Raw genomic sequence first — 6,682 nt, 5'->3', positions numbered from 1 at the left:
AAGTATAAAGAAACATACAAAACATATTTATATATTTATGGTATATGATATAGTATACCATAAATATGCAAAACATGTTTTACATAAAAATAATTTACTACACATAGTAAAATCTTTCATATATAAGAAAATTAAAGAAATAAATTAGCGGCACCCTAAAATTTAATAACAACTCATCATTTTCAATTTTTTAGGAACGGAAAATGAAGAAATAAATTAAATAAATTCCTAAAAAAATAAATTTGTTTGAAAGATAATATTTGTTACCTAAAAAATAGGAAACAGTGATTTGTTAATATAACATCCATATTTAAAATTTTTAAATATGAGAAAACGACTATTAATATAAATATTATATATGTCATAATTGAAACTCATTAAATATGACCATGTATATATAATTATTTTTATAATAATGGCTAATTGTATTTTTTTTTCATTAGCAGGTAGATTTTAGTTGGGTGATCTTGATAGTTTGCAAAAGTTAGGAAATAAAATCATATTTAAAATTTTTTTTCAAAAGTAAAAAAAAAATTTAAAAAAAGATATGGCCAAACACAATTTCAACTCCAACTCCAAAAAATTTTAATTTTCGTGGCCTAACGCTGCTAAATTTCACTCCCTCCCTTAAATTTTTTTCATTTGCCCCCATTTCTTTTGGGGTTTTTACTGGTTTCCTCTTTTCTAAATCTAAATTCTAAGCTAAAATATCAGCTCTCTTCCTTCTTCACTTCAAAGCGGCTGGACTTATTCACCCAAAATTTGCCTGCTTCATTGTCTCTTGCTCTGGCTAACAAATTTTTGAGTTTTCAAGTCAATTTTGTTCAAGTTTTGATTGTTTTTTAAGGTTTTTGTTTTGTGCAATAAGGAAGAACAAGCTTTCCACCATCTTTCTTTTTTATTTTGGTTCTTTGTAATCTGTTTATACTCATAGAACTTAATATTGGATTTTGTTGTGCAGCCCAATTTGGTTAATGGGTATCCATTATTATATCGGAACATTTTGAAGAGATGATTCTGGTTTCAATCTGCATTTGTATTGCTAGATTGTTTCATATGAGCAGGTATTTCCAATCAATTTGTCATATAAGTATCAAATCTTCAAACTTTTCGAGTAGTGGATCAATCGTTTTTTTATGAGACACATGAATGGATTTTGAGTATGAATTTGATAACAAAATATCCCCCTTAATTTAAAACTTATTTTAATGCTCTTTATTGAAGTAAAATTTAATTTGAATTTAATGGTTAAATGGTTGAAACCGAAATAATGGGTGAATAGTTGATTCATGGAGATAGTAGTAAAAGGGAGTAGTAAGCAGAACTACATTTATTTTTAGGTCCTGTTAAGTAGGAAAGGAAATCTATGTGAAGACGTAAACTTGATTAAATGAATAAAATGGGGTATAGAATCTCTTGTCAATCTTTAACAATTGCTACTCTTTTTCTTAGTAGTATATTTTGTTATATTGAAATTTTTTCTGTTGAAAATTTAGTGGGAGATTAAAGATTGTGGTGCTTTCAAAATGTCAGAATTGGTGGACGAACATGCCTAAGGTTTGTCCTCGTATAATAAGCCCTCATTAAACTGAAGTATGAAACATATATCTTTTATTTATGTATGTTATTGTGTTTGTTGTTATTGGAGATCACTTTTCTGAATATCGCTTAAGTTTGCATAAAAAATTACAAGCAGATAGTTGTGTTTTTTGCTAACTCATGAAATTTAGTTTTATGAGTGTTGTGTAGGCTTGATACAGTTTCCAACTTCAATATGGAGTTTGTGTAGTCATTTAGGATCTTAACTTAACATCTTCACTAAATGACATTCAGTTTATAAGAGGCTATTTATTACTGTTTGATAGAGATCGATGAAGTCTTCTATTTTATTATGGTGCATTTTATACATGATTTTGAGTTCGTTTTTATTTTTCACGCAACACATATTTTGTTGTTTGGACCTTTCAAAATGAGAGAAGGTCACTTGAGGTTACATGGAGCCATCTCCTTTTAATTAGAGTTGTGATTGTTTTTCAGTTTACCAAATGAGTTATCCTCACACTTAGATGATTTCACTTGTTTAAGTTGATGGATAATAAAGCCACAATTTGAAAATACATTATTGCCTTAAATGTTGAATTTATGTCGCTTCAACAATAATAAACACTAGTGTATCATGTACAAACAATGTATCATGTACAAACAATGTATGGAAAATCCTCACCATGTTGAAAACCCCTCAAGTAACACCCTTTTACAGATCCCTCAAGCATCCTGCTCAAGTTGCTAAATGAAAAAGCGTGGGAGGTAAGATATCCCCTTACATGGATTCTTTTAATCTAAATGTGTTACATTAATTAGAATGTGTCGTATTTTTTCATAAGGAATACCTTACAGTGATAAGGTCACTTATGTATTTCTTCATAAATAAAGAGGTAACCTGTAGGTAGCAGCCTTGGTAGTAGTTTTGGCAACACAATGAGTTCATTGATAAAGGAGAGAAAATAGAATTTGTTGACAGGTAAGTTTGGCCTCCTTTATAAAAATTACATGGCTTTGACATTATTGAATTCTCACAAATGTTTTCTTCCACACTACATACTGGATGGTCTTTCTCAGTGTTCATATTTGTGTTCTTGAACCTGTATCTACCTTCATGGGCTTACATTGAAATTGAATTCTTGGTATATGCAGCTTGATTAGAAAAAATATGTTAAGATATCTTAACATTATAGTTCTAGTAAAAAAATTCAGCTGATGTTGTGTATTTTTTTTGGTGTAATTGGTGTTATTTCCTTTGCTTCTCTAAAATAGCCTTTATATTCAAGCAGATAACATTCTCTGTTATTTCTTATAGTCAAGACGTAAAAAATCTAACTGCTAATTTAAGAATAAGTCTTTGGATCTATGCATAAAAATCATACGTAAAGAACCTCAATGTTAATATATAAATCAAATCAATTTTCTCCATTTTTCTCTTAGTCTTGTTTTCAGAACAATATGGTTTGTTAAGTGGCGCGATAATTACTACTCAATTGTTAATATGTTCTTTGAGTTATTTTGAGTATGTTTACGTTTTTTGCTGGTATCTTGGTCTTTCGATTAAAGTGTATATAGATTGGTCCTAAAAACTAAAGTGTAATTTAAGAAGTTATTCTATAGATGGTTGAATGTATGTGTGTATGCATAGGTCTGTGTTTTTTTATAATTTACAGTTTACATTTAGAATCCTAGTGGATCTTGGCACTTCTTTAGCTTTTCACCTTTGGCAAAATGGTACCATTAAGAATGAGTAGCGTACAATATACCTTTGTAGTGGTCCAGCAATTCCCCAGACCTTGCTTTGATCATAGCAGAAGTTTTAGTGCATCGATCGAGTTGCTCTTTTAAGGATGAATAGAGCAGCATACAATGCTTTCTCTTGCTTAGACTTTCTGGATGGCTGGTAATAAATCTTCTACAAAGAAAGTATACATATCTAATGGTTGGCTTGTTGAATATTTGTGTCTTTATGGTGGTTAGATTTTTTGATATTATGTTGTCCATCTACTGTATTCTATTCAGATTTTGATAAGCAGTTTCAACCAAGTAGAGTAGTAATTTGTGTCATTTTTTGATGGTTTAAGTTTTTCTCTTGTTGAATTCGTCATCTGTAACTTGCATTTGTAACTAATTTTTGTGTCATTGTCTTAGAAAGGTTGTGGATAATCTTCTCTTTTAATGCAGGATCTAACTTGTCAGTCCATCAATGGTCTAATTTCCTTCGACTTCAACTCATGCGATGTGAATATGAAACGGTTTAATCATATTCTGTAATGAAATTTTGATCATTATAGCAATGATTTATGTATTATGTTCAGTATGTTGGTAAATGCTCACCAGTTCTGTATTGATATTAGAAAATTAATGATTTTTTTTTTAAAAATGTATACTTTTGCCACGGTTTGAATCGTGGCTATCTTTTATGTGAATTGAACATATTAGCCACGGTTTCTCATGTGGCTAATTAAAAATTTAAAATTGATTTATTTATTCCGGTCAAATTTACCCACGAAGGAACCGTGGCTATATTTGCCCAAAATCGTGGCTATCCAAAGGTTACCACGGACGTCAAAATCATGGCTAATTTCATTGCCACGCCCGTTATGGGCACGCTTCCAACCATGGCAAAATACTTTTAGCCATGGTTTGTATACTATTTACGACGGTTTTACGCGTGGCTAAAATGCGTGTTTTTTCAAGTACCATTAGTTCTTGTAACTAATATGTCAATTAGTTTTTTTAACTTTCAAGGTCATTAGTTTTTGTAATTCCATGGTCATTACTTTCATGCAACTTATGTAACATCAAGATTATTCATCTACCTACATTACTACCCCTCATTCATTCTATTCATTACATGAAAGAATTCTACACCTATAAATAATGGTGTTTCTTCCTTTGTGCTCATATAATAGAGATAAGAAAAAGATGATGAGTGTGGAAAAGTATTATTATGTGTAGCAGTGAAAGAAAGTCGAGACAGAAAAATATTACAAGTCTATAAATAGATTCACTATACAAAATAGAGTAATTATATTAGGGAAAGAGAGAGTTGAAACAAAGAAAATATTGTAAGTTTTAACTATATTAACTATATAAAGAGAATTTTAATATGCTGAAGGAAGGTATTCTTATGGTAGAGCTTTGAACTCTTCAACTAATCCAAAGTCGCTTGAGTTGTACATCGTTGACGGGCTGTTATATCCTGGAGGGGACAAGTAAGAGATATACTGCTAGATCGGTGTAGATTATGCCGCAATAGGCTTGAATCTCCTTAACAAGAGCGAGATATCCACGCTTCAGCCAAGAAAAAGATTATTTTATTTTCTGCACTTTTTTATATTTTCAACTGTAATTTAATTATTGTGGTATATTACCCCAAAAGTTTGTTTCAATGGTTTCATGAACGTGGTGTATAAAACACATAGACCAAACTTTAATTTGTAACTGTGGAAGAGGATGAAAGAGAAGTAGATAACTGCTAATTGTGCTATTATGTTTTCTTCTAAATATATTGCACAATTTTTAAAGTTTTTTTTTAACATTATATAATTTTTCTAAACTTCTTGAATAAGCAAGGAAATCCTTTTTACAGGAGCAACAATCAACAGTGAAAGATAGAAGAATAACAATATTTATTATTTGTAGCCTCTTTCTTATTGAGATAGAACTTTCAATCTTTCTTGTTGAGATAGAACTTTCAAAATTGAAGTAGTGTTAGTTTTTATCATTTCGAATTCTTTAAACTATGGAATAACTAGGACTAACACCAAAGGATAATTATGGAATAATAGTCGACATAACTAATTACAAAGTACAAAACAATAACTATAATTCTTTCTTTTAATTTATATCCGTCGATAATAATTTTTTAAAACTTTTTATCTCATCTTCATTTCATTTAATTTAAATTTTTTTATAGAGGAACAAAATTCCTATTATCCAATAAAATACATAAACATTAGTAAGAATTTATAATTTAATTAATAATATACAATTAATTATCACAGGTGTATGATAAAAAAAAAATATTTTTTTATAATTAATTTGTAACAATCTCTATTAAGATAAATTTATTAATGTTATCTCTAATCGCGCAAAGTGCGACCATTATCACTAGTGCTTGGGAATGAGTAAAAATCACATGCCCTACAATCAGAGGCCATATCATGAGTAAATAAAAGACTATTTATAGCTAAATTCTAGGGAACACCATCAACGGATCTCGGCCCCATGAAGACCTGCATTTATTCATGTTTGCTTGTGTTGCGTAATGGCTAGTCTCATGATTTCGAAGCAAGGCGAGCTCAATGGTGTGACACTGAGGTCACGCCCTATTTTTCTTGCAAAAATGAGTGTTGATATGTTACAACCTTTTTAGGATGTTTAAAAGAGAATGAAGAGTTGTCACTTAACGAATTAATGTGTATTAAGGCTCCATATTAAACTAATTTATAGATAACTCTGTTCATTAGTCAACATTACCAGAGGTCAGGTAAAGATAGTTATCTTGAGGAAAAAATGTTAAACACCTTTTGAAGTACATAAATATAAACCTCCTTCAGAGTTCAGACTCATTATTATGCAGGAATTAATCTATAAACAAAGAAATAATTAATTAATTATTAAAAAATAACCAAGTAATTAAGCACGTGAAAAGGTGAATAACGTAACGAAGGAGGAACTAGAAAACCTAACATGCATTTTAAATACAAATTACCCAATTTAAAACTATGATACAAATAAATTGTACGTCTTATTTTATAACTTAAAAAATGTTATAAAATAAGGTTTAGCTCTACATAAGAATGGAGGAAATACAACAAATCATCTCAATATATATATATATATATATATATATATATATATATATAATTAACACGGGAAGAAAAGATCCATGAAATCATAATCACTGGCCTCTAGAGTAGCTCAAGATGAATTGACAAAAAGGCCACTTTAAAAATTTATTTTTCTAAATAGCCACTTCATTTCTTTTCCATTTAATTTTTATGATTAGGTTCAAAAAAGTAGAAAAATTTGGGGTCCGCATATGGGTCAATAACCTTTTCAACATTTTCAAAACTTAAAAAATTAAATAAATTATACCTAACTCCCTTCATTTTTTAATAATAAATTAAAC

At 29.5% G+C, this 6,682-nt stretch overlaps 1 long non-coding RNA gene across 2 annotated transcripts; it reads left to right on the top strand.

The window, feature by feature from the left end:
- The first annotated feature begins 637 nt into the window (after window positions 1-637).
- Window positions 638-4,028, top strand: LOC107848598. 2 transcript variants are annotated; one of them, XR_007047296.1, is made up of 5 exons: window positions 638-847; window positions 962-1,064; window positions 1,497-1,557; window positions 2,261-2,307; window positions 3,727-4,028. It is a non-coding gene; the product is annotated as an uncharacterized LOC107848598 (long non-coding RNA). The 2 variants fall into 2 exon arrangements; XR_001668108.2 differs by lacking the exon at window positions 2,261-2,307.
- The last annotated feature ends 2,654 nt before the right edge of the window (window positions 4,029-6,682 follow it).

This window comes from Capsicum annuum, chromosome 11 (genome assembly GCF_002878395.1).
Source record: "Capsicum annuum cultivar UCD-10X-F1 chromosome 11, UCD10Xv1.1, whole genome shotgun sequence".
NCBI lineage: Eukaryota > Viridiplantae > Streptophyta > Magnoliopsida > Solanales > Solanaceae > Capsicum > Capsicum annuum.
The sequence above is the reverse complement of the archived record's forward strand: the minus strand, read 5'-3'. Positions and strand labels throughout refer to the sequence as shown.